This window comes from Ochotona princeps, chromosome 10 (assembly GCF_030435755.1).
Source record: "Ochotona princeps isolate mOchPri1 chromosome 10, mOchPri1.hap1, whole genome shotgun sequence".
NCBI lineage: Eukaryota > Metazoa > Chordata > Mammalia > Lagomorpha > Ochotonidae > Ochotona > Ochotona princeps.
Window position 1 is genome coordinate 1,145,245 of NC_080841.1, and position 16,799 is coordinate 1,162,043.

The window sequence follows — 16,799 nt, forward strand, 5'->3', positions numbered from 1 at the left end:
TCAGCTTAGGGCATTTCCTTTATTTTTTGCATAAACAAATGAGTAAATGTTCTTTTTGAAGTTTATTTATTTGCCTGTTTACTTGGAAGAGTGACAGATTTTTCATCCACTGATTCACTCCTTAATGGCTGCAAGAGCCAGTGCTCGGCCAGGCCGAAGCCAGGAGCCCAGAGCTCCATGCGGGTCTCCGAGGGTGCAGGGCTCAAGCTTGCCTGCCGACCTCAGCTGCTTTCCAGGGTGATCAGAGGGAGTGTGATGAGAAGCAGATGGGCCACTGGAATTGACACTCCAGTGTGGCCTGAAGGCACTACAAACAATGGCTTAACACACTGCACACGGTGTCCGCCCTAATCTGCACGGTTTCAACTGGCCGTGGGTTCACTGGGACATAACACACTGTCCATGGAGGGCGTGGCCTTCGCCCACCAGCAGCCCTCACCACCGGAAGCCATGGCCCCATGCACACATCCCCCGAGCTGAGGCCTGCTCTGTGGCCTCACAGTGCCATTTCTCCAGAGGGCCCGAGGGCATCCTGACAAACAGCATTGAAGCAGGTTTCCTGCATACTAAGGGGTAGGTGTTGACCCCAGAGCCGCCTGTGTGAGCAGAGGTGTGATGTGGGGGGCAGGCCTTGGTCTCTTGGTTCCACTTAGACAGAGGAACATGGAAAGGCTCATTGGTGCTGCGTGGACTTGGCGAGCACCAGCCCACTCTGCCCCCGCCATGGGGCCTGCCTGGGAGCGTGAGGGCGCTCTTTGGGGTCTGCAGGGACCCACGCCAGCCCCCAGAGGAGGCAGTGCAATTTGAGGCCACCCTTCCCCTCCTGCGGCTGTCTGTGATTGGTGGCCACCTCCTCTCCTGGGATCCACGCACGGATGCCGGCTCTGTCCCTGTCTGTCCTTGTACACATCGAGTCCCAGAGGCTCCCAGGGGACGCTGGCCGCAGAGACCCCGGACAGAGGGCGGCTGACTGGGAAGGAACAGAAGGCCTGGAAGGCTCCGGGAGCCATAAGGCGCTGATTTGATCCTAAATGGAGCACTCTTATGAGCAAAGTCGGAGCTCTCTGACTGTTGGCCAAGGCGGTGGCCAGGGCTGGTGTCTCACGGAGCAGAGGGCTCAGCGCTCGCCTGTCCCCACAGCAGAGGCTGAACCACCATGGAGGACGCACTCCCGGGCCATCAGACAGCAAGGCCGATGCCGTCTGAGGTTGGTGTCCTTGGCCAGACCCACACGGCAGTGGGGTGGGAGGCAGCGCCCTCCACCGCGGTCAGCTGCTAAGGCAAAGGTTCATGGTCAGAGTTGAAAGTGAGTAGGTGGAAGACTCCTTGGCCGGAAGCGCAGTTCTCTGCTAGCTCGACCTCACGGGATTCCGGCTGAAAGGCATCCGGAACTCGGGGGCTCGCGTACCGCCTGGAGAGCGATTCGGTGGACACAAAGGGCATGGGAGTCCTGCTGAGTCTACAGAGGCCAACACGGGCACAGGGCCTGGTTGGTGACCAGGCAGAGGACCGTGCGTAGCCCTCTGCCCTGGCTCAGCCCCAGGAACGTTAGTGCCCAGGCAGCCGCTGGGTGTGACCGGAGAGCAGCCGAGCACTGAGTGGCCCCCACGGCCACGGGCCCCCGGCTGTCTCCAGCTGCAAACAGGATGCTATGCGCCCCATCCTCTCTCCTGGGGCTGCGGGGAGCAGCCACCCTTGGGTACCTGCAGCACGTGCTGAGCCAGGGATGTCCACACCAGCTGGGGAGGGCAGGGACACGGGCTCTCCGCCCACCTCCTGCCATCCCCACCCCGTTAGCGCTCACCCGAGCTCACCCAGGGCACAGCTAAGGTGCCTGCAGGAGCAGGGACTTCTGACCGCAACCACTGAGTGGGACTCAAGCGGCCATGGGCAGGGGTGGTTGACCGTGTGTCTGGGAGCTCAGGAGAGCTGCTTTGCCCACCCCACCCTGCCACACCCCGGTGTGGGGGCTGGAAGTGGATACCCTCAAACCCCAGGACCAACTCTGGATTCCAGGTGCTTTGTTCCGCTGAGAGACACGCGCCCACCCTGCGGCTTGGGCACTGTGTCCTCGGAGCGGGATGAGGCCTCCTCCTTGGCCCCGTTCTCATTACTCCCAGTGTGCTGGTGGGTGCTGCCTGCAACTGGCAGGGTCCCGAGGTGGACAGGAAAGCTTGGCCCGCGCCTCCACTCCCCGTGGGAGGGCTCCGCTGCTGGCGTCTGAGGCAGGCACGTGCCCTTGAGCAGAAGTGGCAGGTGGGCCCTGTGCTCCTCCTTGGGCCCCGGGCCTCGGGCACCTGCAGTCCTGCAGCCGGCTCCCAGAAGGAAGCTCACCCTGGCAAGCCTCCATGAATGCCGAGCTGCATTTTGAATGGATGCTTCTCCTTGGCCGGTGGGCTTTCCCTGGCTCTGGGCGGCACCACTGGCCACAGGGCAGCAGGACAGGACTGTGTGTGCTCCTGCAGGAGTCGGCTGAGTGCCTCAGCGGGGGGCCCTGGCATCCTCCCTCAGGTGCAGGGAGGCCTCATGGCTAGTGCCTCGGGGACACGTGATGCATGCTGTCTCATGACCCAGTGTCCCCCAGCTGTAGCTCAACTCTACACAAGGAAAGGACCTAACGCAGAGGGGCCAGGTGGCCACAGCGATGGACCCTCGGCCCAGGAGGGCACATCGGGGGCTGTGCTGAGGCCCAGTTCTGACACACATGACCAAGCCGTGAGCTCGTGTGCCATGCCTGGTAGGGTTCTAGTGCCAGTAGCCTCTAGGCAAACAGGGTTTTGTAGAACGGACAGTGAGTGGCCTGGGACGTGCCCAGCTTGTCGCCCGAGGTCTGCGTAGCCAGGTGTGGGTCTCTGGGCGAGGCTCTGCCAGGCGTTATCCCTTCTCACTGCCCTGGAGTTGGGCTGCCCATCAATCAGGAGGCTCCAGTGTGGCTCAGGCTCGATTCTGCCACCCACCAGCCATCCATGGCACTGACCTCGATAGCAAGCGACCCATGGAAGGCAGCCCCATGTGTCCATCCTGGCAAGATTTCACCCTTGTCTAGCTGAGAACTCTCCTGGAGTGCCCCTGAGCGTGCCCCAGGGGCGTCTCACTCTGTTGCTTTGGGCACAACTCACCCCATGGTGGGACATTCAGCGGGGAACCTGTGGGGGATGTTAGCCTCATGCCAGGCTTGGCTGGGATTTACTGGCCCTGGCCTGGCCAGCCTCTGAATGCCTCGCCATCCCCTGGGTCTGTGAGATGCCAAGTGGAGGCTGGAAGGAGGTAAATGCTGTGGGTTCTTGGTGGTCCCCTGCAGCACTCCTGGAGTTGGCCCTGGCAGTGCCCCGGGCTCCCCAGCCCACGCCCTGCAGCCCCCGGCCTTGATGCTCTGTTCCGCAGCCTGGCCACTGTCTCTGCCACGTGTGGCCTGCAGTCGTCCACGGCCAGGCTGGCAGCTGCCTTCCCTGCAGCCACTCTGGGGTGACCCCTGGGTGGCACAGCAGCCCTCTGCTGGCCATCAGTGGTACTGCTGCCCTGTGACACACCGGGATCTCGCCTGTTTCTGGAGTTGTGAGTGGGCGTTTTTCGGGGCAGCACTGGAACCCCCTCCTCACAGCTCACAGACCTGCCCCAAAGCACGTCGTGGTAACCCAGACAGGAGGAGGGTCCCTCAGGGCTGGTGCCGGGATGGCTGAGGCAGGGGCAGGAGGCTCCTGGGGCAGTGCCTCTTGGCCTCAGCAGTTGACCTCTGTCCCTCCCTCTGTCCCTCCCTCTGTCCCTCCCTCTCAGCCCTGGTAGCCACCATTCCCCTCAGCTTCCGCAGGGCCCGCTGCCCCGATCCCGCGTGTGACTGGGCTCCCTGACACGTGTCTGAGCGTGGCTGGCCTTCCTCAGCAGACGGCCCCCAGCCCACCCGTGCCATGGTAGCCTTGCTCTGACGCTGGCTGGGCACCTGGTTGCTGTACGCCCCACATGCTCTGTAGGTACTCACCAGCTCACGGCCCTCTCAGCTTGGGAGCTGCAGGAGTCTCTCGGGCAGACCTGGGTAGCTGGATCACACAGCGGCTCCGTTTTCCCTTTTCCTGGAGCTCCAGTGCTGGTTCCACAATGGTTGCCCCACATCGCAACTGAGTCCCCTCCTGGCATCCCAGTGGCACTTCTGTCCCTTAGAAGCGGCTTTGAGCTGCATTTCCCTGGTGCAGCTGCCCGTCTCTCCCTGCTACCTGCTGGCCACCACGTCCCTGGGGAGACAGCGGCTCCAGCCACCGGCTTCAGTGGGATGCTTCCGTGTCCGGTTTGGCCCTGCTGCTCCGTGTCCTGGCGCTGATCCTGGCTAGCAGCCCATGCTGGGGAGGAGCTCCAGGCCTGTCCCGCGTCCCCAGGATTGCTGCCCTTGCTCTGAGGCGCTCTCGGGTTTGACTCATCCGTCCAGCTTTGCTCTTGCTTTCTGAGGCTTGGGGTCTAACAATCCTCAGCCCGTCCAACGCTGAAGCGCCCCCGATGTTAGGCGTCCTCTGGCTGTTCCCAGGACAAGGCTGGCACGAGCGTTTCCTGGAGCTTGAGCTGCGAGTAGCTGGAATCCTCGCACATGAGCACGGAGCGCCCTTGCCTCCCTCCCCTCGAAGCTGAGTCCCGCTGAGTGGACTTCTGCCTCTCCCTCCATCTCCCCCGGGACCGCTCTCCAGCCTCCTCGCTGGGTGACTCGCTGCCGCCCGTCGGCCCTGACTCTGTCCTGCAGTTCTGCCGAGTTTGTTTGCTGTTTCATTCAGGGTTTGTGTGTGTGTGTGTGTGTGTGTGTGTGTGTGTGTGTGTGTGAAGTTTTTGGGTTTTTAAAAAATGATTTATTTTATTGGAAAGGCAGATTTGCAGAGAAAAGGAGAGATAGAAAGATCTTCCATCTGCTGCTTCACTCCCCAAGTGGCCACAATGGCCAGAGCTGAACTAATCTGAAACCAGGAGCCAGGAGCCTCCTCCTGGTATCCCGTGTGGGTGCAGGGTCCCAAGGCTTTGGGCCATCCTCTACTGCTTTCCCAGGCCACAAGCAGGGAGCTGGATGGGAAGTGGAGCATCTGGGATGTGAACTGGCACTCATATGGGATCCCAGTGGATGCAAGGTGAGGCTTTAGCCACTAGGCTACCGCACCAGGCTCAAGTCTTTGGGGTTGTCTGTGCACAGGGACAAGGTGACAACCCGACAAGCCCTTATCTGGGTCAGATGCCCCTGTCTCCCTCTGGCCTGCCTACTCAGCCAGGACTTGCAGTTCTGGATAGAAAAATGTGTAACATGGCCTTGTCTATCTCAGACGGGGGAGAGACGGGGAGAGGCTGCTGGCCTCCATCGACAATGTAACAGAGCCAAGAGTGCCCCTGGCCACCAGCAACAGCCCCACTTCCATGTCTCAGGCCCTCTTGCTCACGGAGAACAGCCCCGGAAGTCCAGGAGCCAAACTGCTTGCTGTTGGCCTGACACCCCGAAAGCTTCCGATTTGGGGCTGAGGGTGACAAGCCAGTGAGGTGCCCGAGCAAAAATCCCCAACTCCGGGAACCCAGTGGCCAGAAGTGCGTCTCGTCCTGCCTCTCAGCGGGCGTCTAGTTGGCTCTGTTCTCTACGCAGCAAGGTTTGTGGCGACCCAAAGCAGAAGGCACGCTGAGCACCAGAGCTCTTCCTGGGAGAGTGCAGGGAAGGGCACCAGGCAGCCCGAGCTGGAGCCTCCCGCCACACCAGGCCCACCACCCCGCCAGCTGTCCTGCTCGGCCACGGCTCTCGGGTAGTGAGGAAGATCAAAGAAGGCTAGGTGGACTGGCCACTGACCGTGTGCATGGCACACAGATGTCCCAGAGGGACAGTCACTGACCCTCGGCCCAAGGCTGGCATCCCTGCATGGACGGAGCCTGGGCGATACCGGGACAGTTAGGTGGCACAGGCATCCCAAAGGGAAGTGTGTACCCCACACGCCTGGACTGCACCCACCAAGCTGTGGGAGGAATGAGAGGGGACGAGCTCCTCTGAGTGATAAACTTGGTCAACATAGCCGAGAGAGGCCAGTAGGGCAGCAGTACGTGCCCTGGTGAGCTGAGGACGGCCGGAAGGCAGCCTAACAGCAGCTCTGGACTCCTGGGTCCCCAGGAGCAGTAAGGGGTCCCGAAGGGAAGAGGCTGGGCTGGAAAGTGTCTGCTCACCCATGGTACAGCTCCCCTCCTGTGAGGTCATCACTGGCTGAGACCAAGCCCTTCCTGTGACATCACCACTGAGGTAGAGCCTCTCCTGTGAGGTCATCACTGAGACAGATCCCTTCCTGTGACGTCACCACTGAGGTAGAGCCCCTCCTGTGAGGTCATCACTGAGACAGAGCCCCTCCTGTGACGTCACCACTGGCTGAGGCCATGGCTCATCATGTCTGTACATTTTTCCCTGAGTAGGAAATAACTCATTGCAACAGCAAATGAAACTGCTGATGGCTCTGCGTGTGCCTCTTGAAGAGGTGTGCTGACACGCTCTGTGTGTGCGTTTGCACACGTGCATATGTGGCTGGCAGGGAGGAATGTGCAGGACAGAGCTGGGCGGGAGAATGACATCCATCAGAGGACCCAGGAGGACGTCCGCCACTCCCTGGATGCACGTGCCACAGAATTACCATGGCAACCACCACTGCTGGAAGCAACCCAGGAGTTAGGCTTTCTCTGTTTTTTCCTTCTGTTTTATCAAGCACAACCCTTGTTCTTGGTAAGAACCGAATAGCCCAGAGCCTGGAGGACAGCTCTGTTTGCAGCCAGCCCCGGCACAGCAGGTCTCTGAGCTGTGTGTGTATCTGGCAAGCTGCGTCTGCGGTGATGACAGCTCCGAGGCTGAGTTCTTCTCACCCACCGTTCTTATCAATAAACTTGGAGAAGGGAACACCCCCACAGCCCGTACCCTCCCAGCCGCCACACAATCTGCTCCGCACCCTCTTCCTGGGTTTGGAATTCACGCCATCTCCGTGTTGAGTGATGCGGGATTACGAGCCCTGGTTTCCACTTTCTGTCAGCTGCATCGCAGCACCCACGGGCAGTTGTGACGCGTTTGCCCCGCATGCATGCCTGTGGACGCTGCTGTGTGGCGTCCATTGTGCTCCTGCTGGCTCGTGTATGCGCTCAGTCTTCCAGTCGGCACTGCAGCATGGTGTCAGTCGGCCAGCTTTGGGCACGGCACAGCCAGGGTGTAATCCACCCAGACTCTGGCAGAGGTGGCAGTTCAGATGGGTAGTGTGTACTCTGTCAGCCGAGAATAGCCAAGAGACCATCACCTGCCTGCTAATGGGCAGCAGATGCCAGTCCCATGGGCCTGCACCCAGCTTGGACGGGGTGCAGCCATCCCAGGCAGAGAGGGGGTGAACTCGCCACGGTTCTGAGGGCTTTGCTGCACAGCCGAGGTCCTCAGCCGTGAGTTCACAATCCCTCTGGAAGCAAGGCACACTCACACCTCTCTGTGCTGTCTGGGACTGCTCTGTGCCCTGGGACACAGTCTAACAGCCAACAGAGCCTGAGGGCCCAGAGCACCCGCAGGCTCCCGGGGCCCAGCCTTAGGTGACCCCCGAGGGCCCATGGCACCCGCAGGCTCCCGGGGCCCAGCCTTAGGTGACCCAGCAGAGGTCTTGCCCAGCCAGTGCAGCTCCAACAGCCAGCCAGTGCCAGCAATTCCCTGCCTGCATTGGCTCCCACAGCCTGGAGTTCTGGGAGTGTAGGCTCTGTGTGGTGGAACCTGAGAACACATGACAGCAGTAATAGAATTCATCAGCTCAGGAAGCCCTTTGTTCTGTTTTCTGCAATAAATATCCACTTGGTTTTCATCTTTCTGAGAATGAGTTTATCCTCATCGTCACCACGCCCTTCCTCCCATTTCTCTCACCTGTTCTAGGGGACGCAGCTCAGGGCAGTAGCGGTCCAGGAACAGGAAGCGGAGTGCGGGCACCGAGTCTAGGGTGGAGAGCGGGCACTGCATGGCAGTGCTTCCTCCGCCCAGGCTGCCATGGGGGCAGTGGGGTGGGGCAGGGAGCCAGCAGGGTGCTGGGGCACAGAGGCAATTCTGGCCTCATGGGGGCAGTGCGGTGGACCTCGGCCAAAGCAGGCCGAGGGCAGTGGAGGGATGTTGCCCCGCGAGTGCTGGAGCCCTGGCATGCTTGGCTGGCATCCCCGTCTTGGATCACCTGCCTCTGCGTCCAGTCCAACTTTGCACTGTGTGACTGGGAGGCAGCAGACGATGGCTTGAGGGCTTCAAGATCCAGGGTGAAGTTCTGGGCTCCTGGCTGTGACCTGGCCCAGCTGCCGCAGGCTTCGGAGCCATGACAAGCCAGTGTGGTATAGCTCACTCACCCCTTGGTTTAACTGGGGGGGAAGGAACCTGGCAGGAGGCTGCTTCCCGAGGTCTGCCCTTGCCTGCCCTCCCACGCTGGTCTGCAGCCGTGACCCCAGACTGCCCTGCCTCGGCTCACACTGTCCGTAAGCCTCGGTCCAGCCCCCAAGTGAGTGTGCACGGATGGCGGTCGGGACTTGTCATTCCACTGCCGGGAAGAACACTTCAGCATTCCGGCCGGGACGGTTCCGGCTTAGCCAGGGCTGCCCCTGGGAGGAGGACAAGCGAGCTGGAGGTCACAACAGCCAGCCCGGAGTACTCCTTTCTGAGAGCACCCGGCACACATCCCAAGACGAAGGTGTTTGTGCTACGATAAAAACAGGAACAAAACCATTTTCCCTGACCCAGAGCCTAGCTGGCCAGGTGCCCTGAAGGACAGGAGCGAGCAAGCGTGGGGCGGGCTCCAGGAGTGGTGTGAGATTCGCTAGGTGTGGCTTTCTGTGGGGAGCCAGTGGACGCCCACGCCCATGGCTGTACTTGCCAAGCCCTCTGTGTGTCCCCTACGAGCTGGGCTGGCTTTGTGCCCACCGGAGCGTCTGTAGGGGACAGGCCTGCTCGGGCAGTGCCTGCGCCTGCAGCTGGGTGCCTGGGAACAGCACCACCATTCTCGTCGGCTCTCCTTGCGGGGCCCTCTGTCCTCCATGGGAGCCGGCGAGCCAGGCTGGCCCTCAAGCCCCTTCCGTGATGTGTGGTGGCAGCTGAGGCCGGGGGGTGTGGGAAAGGCTGTGGGGTTTCCTTCTCTGGGGGCAGACAAAGAGCCCTGTGTTCCCGGCCACCTGGGCCCAGGGGCCCCGCAGCCCAGTGGCCAGGCAGAGAAGAGAGCGTCTCTGTGGCCGGCTCCCGGGCTCGCGGCAGGCTCCTGGTGCCCCGGTGTGGCCTGGAGCTGGCCGGGCTGTATTCTGGGCCTGCGGCTAGTTCTCAGCTCCGACACTGGTTGCCTTCCAAGTACCCCCACAGCGAGCTGGCGTCCCTGCCAGGCCCCTGGCAGCTGCACCCTTCCTGCGCACGGTTCTATGTGGGCTGGCGAGGCAGATGGCTCCGTCCAAGCAGCCGAAACCCCAGCTGGCTCTTGCTGTGCCACGGAGGCCCAGGACCGCGTGGGGCGGGGAGGTGGGGGAGGCTCGGCCTGCAGCCCTGTCCCAGGTACACAGGGAGGCAACGTACCCGTCCCAAGCCCCCTGCTTCCTCACGTCCATTTAACTGCTTCTAGCAGGTTGCTTGTCTGTGACTCAAAAAGGGGTCACCTCGCAGGGGGCACTGAGGTGTCACAGCCTTCCAGCACCTGCTTCATACCAGGAAATTAATTCTGCATGATCCCAGACACTGAGCAAATGAGTCACATGTGGCCTTGATGGCCAGGGGACAAGAAACGAGAGTGTGAAAACGAAGGGCTGGCGTGGCTCTGCATACTGACCCCCTCTCTGCAGCGCCGGCATCCCACATGGGCACTGGTTGAGTCCCAGCTGTCCCACTTCCGATCCAGCTCCTGCTAACAGCCTGAAGCGCAGCAGCAGATGGCTCAAGTACTCGGGTCCCTGAATCTACACAGGAAACCTGAAAGAAGCTGCTGGCTTTGGGTCGGCTCCGCTGCAGCCACTGCAGCCACCTGGGGCAGGTACCAGTGGATACAAGATTCTCTAGCTCTCTGTAACTCTGCCTTTCAAAGAAATACTTGAAAATAAGTAAGTAAGTAAATAAATTGAGACTTTAGTGCTGCTGGGAAAGACGCAGAGAGAGGCTGGGAACCCGTGGATGGACAAGGCACCTCCATTGGGGATAGCAAGTCCTCAGTGACCACACGGGCAGGGTGAGCAGGGCTGAGTCCAGGGCCACCGTGGGCTGGGCAGTCCCGGCTGAGCAAGCTGGGCTGGGCCGCCAAGGACTCTGCAGGCAGCCCTCCTGCTTTCCCTTCCTCAGGAACCTGCCCTGCTCCCCCCCTCAGGTGACAGCATCATGCTCGCGTGTCACCTGAGGGCACCTGGAAAGGCCTGTGCACCAGGAAGCTGAGCGAGCGGGCACAGCCCGTTCCCTTCCCTGTAAGCACAGCATTGCCCTGCTCCTGCGAGCAGTGAGGGATTTGGTGCTTTGGCTGGCAGGTGGTGGCAGGGCACAGGGCTGCAGTCCCACGGCCAGCTTCCTCTCCCTCCGGCCAGCTGGAAGGCTGGTGCGAGGACACTGAGGACGCTTCCTTCCCATTTCTCTCTCACTCACCGGCTTCTCCTCGTGGTCCCCAGTACTTGTGACCTCATGGCCTGTGCAGCCCCCAAGCCCGGGGTCAGAGCGGGAGGCTGGAACGGAAGCGGATCATTCGTACTCCAGCCAACACCAGCCCTGTTCTCATTTTGCAGCTGAGCAAGCGCCAGTGTGCGCATGTCAAGTGACCCCCTACACCGGAGGATGTGCCAGGAGCAGAACCGGCACTCCAACATGGGCTGCCCCTGGCTGCTGGGTCGGTGTTTGCTAATCAGAGCCCTGCAAAGCCGGCTGCCCACACTGCACCTGCTCACCTGGGCTCTGGGTCGGCCATGCTCACCCCCACACCCCGGCAGAGCTGCGGGCCTCCTGTCCGACCCCTGGCCACTCCGTAGGCTGCAGTACTGGAGCCGTGTTTATAGGTGACACAGAAATGACAGATGGTCACAGCTCCCTGTGTGCCTGACCAGGACACGTGGTCTACCTGCGGTCAGACCACACAGAGAGCCTTCCCTAACAGGAACTTCCCAGTCTGAATCTGTCTCGGCCTCAGGCGGCATTGCCGTCACTACGGCGATCCTGGCAGTGTTTGCAGGGTGCAGGGCACCAGCACCTGGGGGACAGACTGCTCACCGGGTGGGCAGGCAGGGGAGTGGCCAGCAGAGTTAGGGAAGCTCGGTTGAGGTTAGACCAAGAAGCATTTCAGGAAGACACGCACATTAAGCTTTGTGCAACAAGCAGGCCACGTCTCTGAGCAGGGGAGGCCGTGGGCTGGGGGAGGGGCCGTCACACAGGGAGCCCGAGGCCAGCCCGGAAGCTTCCGCAGCAAAGATGGGCCTTGCTGTCCCTGCAGGGGCGGGACGGAAAGTGCTTCTCAGAACACAGTGTTTTTGGAGGGTGGCCAGACAGCGATGTATCAAGTTCAAGTTCTTAGGCTGCGGGGGGGGGGGGGGGGGAAGCACATTAACCCTCTGTGCTCTGTGAATGCTGGGGACAGTGGACACAGGCCAGAGATTCAGACAAGGCGGTGACTGTGGTGGACGTGGCCATGCTGGGCATGGAGGGGACAGCACTGGTGACAAGACAGCCCAGAGGAAGGCCAGGCTCCGGGACAAACAACGCAGGGAACATGGCTGAAACACCCTGCTCATCTTCCAGATCCCAAGACGCCCCACCCTGCGTGCAAACCCGACCCCCCCCAGGCTTGTCGCTGGGTACCAGGCAGACTCTGCCAACCACTGCACACGTCCCTGCCTGGTGGAACAGGGGGAGGACTCTGTGGGGCCCCACCCACCCCAGGCCTTCCTTCAGGGCCAGCTACAGTGGTCCAGATGCAGAGGGGTTGGGGGAACCTGGCACGGGGTCCTTAGGATGGGCTGTTTCACCAAGGCTTTGACACCATCCGCTGGCCCTCAGAGCACTGCCCACCATACTTCCTATCAGCCAGCACAGGTTGGAACTGAATCCTGGGGTACCTAGAACACAGTGTTAAAACACAGTCCCTTCACATGACAGGGACACGCCCCGTGTGCACGCTGTCCTCCTGTGACAGGGACACGCCCCGTGTGCACGCTGTCCTCCTGTGACAGGGACACGCCCCGTGTGCACGCTGTCCTCCTGTGACAGGGACACGCCCCGTGTGCACGCTGTCCTCCTGTGACAGGGACACGCCCCGTGTGCACGCTGTCCTCCTGTGACAGGGACACGCCCCGTGTGCACGCTGTCCTCCTGTGACAGGGACACGCCCCGTGTGCACGCTGTCCTCCTGTGACAGGGACACGCCCCGTGTGCACGCTGTCCTCCTGTGACAGGGATACGCTCCGTGTGCGCGCTGTCCTCCTGTGACAGGGACACGCCCCGTGTGCACGCTGTCCTCCTGTGACAGGGACACGCCCCGTGTGCACGCTGTCCTCCTGTGACAGGGACACGCTCCGTGTGCGCGCTGTCCTCACACTCACCTGCTTGTGGACTCAGAATTCACAGAGTGGAGATCTCATGGGAAATACAGATGCAGGGTCCGGTCCCTGGATCACTGCATAGTCGTGTTCAGGCAGAAGGCGCTGCTGCACATGACCCCGCAGAAGCAGCCCCGTGCGTGTGCTGAAGATCCGTCCCCAGGCAGGGTCCCTGCAGCAGCCTGAAGTGCTCACCCTGTCCCCTGGGCTGCTCCCCAGCATTCCCTTCCAGGGACACACACCTCACGGCTCCATGTGACAGCAGTGTATCCTCAGAGCATTCGCGTAGGCGGACACCAATGTGTCTTTCCTCTAAAACGTTATTTTGTGTTTAGGAAAGATGTGTCATGGGAGTGACTGCCCTGAAACAGCTGGTGGGGGACCCAGCAGTCGCCTCTGGAGACCTCCTGCTCCCAGACTTTGGGGCAGCAGGAGCTCCGTGGGGCACGCCTGGGCCAGGGAGAAGCCTTCTGCAGGCGGTGCTGCCCGGGCCAACGGCACAGCGGCCGGAAGCAGTGTCGTTCGCCGGGTGGGCGAGGTGAAGTGGGGGCAGAGCAACGCTCACATTTCTGACCCTGGAAAAACACTGTGATGATTCCGTGGGGCTCCGACCTGCATAAGCGAAAAACTGCCCCACAGTCCGGGTTGGATGTGGGCAGAGGCAGTGCAGTTGCCACCTGGGTTGAATCTCAGCTCCTGTTTCCAATCCAGCTCCCGGTTGATCAGGTCCCGGGAGGCTCCAGGACGTGGTGCTGCCACTCACTGGGGCCACGTAGCTGGAGTTCCGGATCCTGGATTCAGCCTGGCCCAGCCCCGACTACTGCCTCCATCTGGGAAGTGAACCAAGGGGCGGACGATCTCTCCTCCCTCTGTCTCTTGGCCTTGCAGATAAGATGGTGAAGGGACAGGAAAAATTAAGGAGGACTCGCTCTTACAGTAAACTTGAAGCTCCATAGAATGGCGTTTACAGCCTTCCTGCAGTGAGCAGGAGTTCAAGGACCAGGCCCTGAACTTGTTTTGAGGTGAGACATCCTCCCTGGAGGAAGGCAGAGTGCCCTATCCCGAGCCTGAAGTACTCCAGGTGCGAGCGCCAATCAAGAGCAAAAGGGAATCGGGGACGCAGGGAAGCAAGGCTCCACCGTGTCAGGGAAGACAGATGTGCGAGTCCTGGAGTTATTAGAATGGTCAGACGCCAGACAGAGACCAAGACTGCTAATAACTTTTAGAGCAGGAGGAAAGATCAGCTTGGGCTGCAGAAAACTATGGGAAAATGACAGTCAATTTTTCTTGTAAGATCCAATAGAAGTCGTGTCCAAGTAGGGAAATGGCACATCCAGGGTTCAAACCGTAATACGTTTTCAGTAGCAAAGGAAACACACCAGACATCAGTAGAACCATCATAGCAAAGTCCTTACCCCACGACCAGCACGTGCCCTAGAAATAATCAGGTCATTGCTTTGTACCTAAAAGCCCGTGGACTCCCCATGCATGGCTGACTGTGTGGCAGTATGTGCTCAGGCTGCTGGAGCAAAAGGGACACGGACTCTCTTTAAGTCAATAATCCTCTATCCGTCGAGGAACCACTTTCTACCCCTACTCCCAGGGCCCCTGGCAGAGCCGACGGCCACACTGGGAATTCCAGTTTTTGCTGAGGGTTTCTGCTTCTCTGGCCACCCCACCCTGACTGAGCCCTGCCCAGGCCCTTCGAAAACTGACCAGCTCAGCAGGACTTTGGTTTTGTCCTCCTGTAATAGACTGTGGGTAGCTTCAACCCCAGGAATAGTCCCATCCCAATCCCTGCTTATGTTCATGAATTTCAATTCTGTTTATTTTAAGCATATTGATTTTTTAAAGATTTATTTTAATTAATTAATTTTTTTTATTGGACAGTAAGATTTACAGAGAGAGGAAGAGGCAGAGAGAAAGATCTTCCATTCACCACTTCACTCCCCAAGTGACCACAGTGGTTGGAGCAGAGACGAAACAAAGCCAGGAGCTTTTTCTGGGTCTCCCGCATGGGTGCAGGGTCCCAAGGCTTCGGGCCGTCCTGTACTCCTTTCCCAGGCCACAAGCAGGGAGCTGGATGGGAAGTGGAGCAGAAAAGACACAAGCAGGCTCCCATATGGGATGCCATGCGTGCAAGGCGAGGATTTAGCCACTAGGCTACTGTGCCAGGCCTGCCCATTGGCCTTACTGGTGGGTTTTTCTCTGCATCTCAGGGATGCCTTTCCTTCTATCTGAAGAATTTCCTTTCACATTTCTGTTAAAGGAAAGGCCCCTGGGGTGTATTTTCTCTGGTTTTGCTTGAGTAGAAAAACATGTATTTTACCCGCATACTTGGCCATTGCCAGAAACTCAGGGTCTGTTAGCGGGAAGCAGAAGTCAGGAACCGGCCCTTCCACTGGTGCCTCGGCCGCCCAGGCTCAGTGCCCGTTCTCAGACTCTCAGGCTTTTGGTTTCTTCCTTGGCATTTCAAAGGTGGCTTGCCTCTCCCTCCGGCTTGCTCCGTCCTCTCGCCTGCCTGCCCGTCGACGCTCCTGTGCGGCTGATGTGTCGTGTCTCCATGATGATGCTTTCCAGAAATCTTACAATCCCGGAGCCTGACTCTGGGTCCCTTTGCATTCTTCCCGTCTGGGGTTTGTGGCATTTCTCTGCGAGTTTTCATCTGTTTGGGAAAAGCGCTCAGCCATCACCGCTTCCAGCGCCACTGTCCTTGTGCCCTGCTGTACGTGGGTTCCACGCAGCCTGGGCCTTTGCTGCTGTGTTTGCATCCTTTTGCTCTGCGTTCTGGAGTCGGAATAGTCCCACAAATACGAATCCTTGCTGGGCCCGCTGTGCGGCGAAGCCCCGGGAACGCCCCACGCTCCATCGTGCCGGCTCTGCTGCTGCCAGCGTTCACGGCTCCAGGGAGCTCGCCCCTTCTGAGTGCGTTAGGCTTTTCTTTCCTCTTCTTTTCGTTTTACTATTAGTCATTTTAAGGCCTGGTTTCACCATGGAGGTGTTTCTGTTGTTTTTTTTAAATTCTGTTCCTCGACATATCTAGTAATATTGTACTGGAAGCATAACGTTGCTTGTGAGACACGAGTCTGCTTGGCCATAAGCTGACTTCCGTCTTTGTAGAGAGCTGCAGCAAGGGACCTGAGTCACCTTCATAAGCCCTGGGATGATGCTGACTCAGGAGTTGTGTTGCTGCAAAGCTCTGTGCACCTGCCACAACTGAGACCCAAACTGTCCGCAGAGCTCCCCTCCTGGGCTTCCGGGCACCACTGTCCCCTTGCGTCCGGGACCTCCATGTTGCCTTTTGTTTCCTAGCCCCTTGCCTGTGTCCCCCAAGAATCTAACAGACCCCGAGTGCCCTCCATCCCCTCCTCTCTGTGCTCATGCTCCAGCCCTTCTGCGGGCCTGACCTGCAGTGTTTGACTCCTGGAAATTGTGACACCGTGGAACGTACCACAGCTTCGCCACCTCTGGGCACCCACTTGTGCTCAGCTGTCAACCCTCCCTCGCAAGGGGAGATCCCTGAGGTGGCGCGGAGGGCACTGGTCTCACGGAGAGGCCCCTGTGGTGACACAGAGGGCGACGGGCTCGCGTTTGCACCTGCCTTTGCTCTGTGCCGTGTGTCATGCATCCTGGTTGTCGGGCTGCTGTCTTGTGAGAATGGCTTGTGTTTTGTGTTTCAAATGGTTCTTCCAAGTGCTTTCACAGGAGGCTGGCTGCAGTGCATTCCAGCATAACCAGAAGTGGGATGTGTTTCCTGCAAGGGAAGTGGGCCCAAGCAGCTCCTGCTCACGCTGCCGAGGGCGTGGCGGCCTCGGCCCAGCTGCAGCCCCAACCGGTTTCCTTGGCCAGCATCTGGAACAACAGCTCTGTTCCATCTGTAGACTCCAGCTCAACAAAATCTCTATGAGTCTGCACCATTTCTGACCGAGTGGGGCTCTCCCACGTTCAGCAGTGGAGTTTCCTTGTTTATTCTGCAAACATCTATTTGGCCGTAAATGTCTCTTGGTCGGTCTCAGTTTAAGCCTCAGACCCAGGAAAGAATGACAACTCCAAGCCAATCTGACCATCTACCAGGTTCTGTCCTTCCCTTTCTTTTGCAGTTCCTTTAAAAAGTATCCATTAGCTATATTTAGAACCTCTCCAGCGAGGCCCATCTATCATAACCCCATTAGGCAGTATTTAGTCAATTCTAATACATCAGCCCGCGGCTCGGCTAGAGCCTGCTTTAGAACGCGAGTGTTTGAGCCGTGATGGATGGCCGCGCCTCAGCTCCCTCG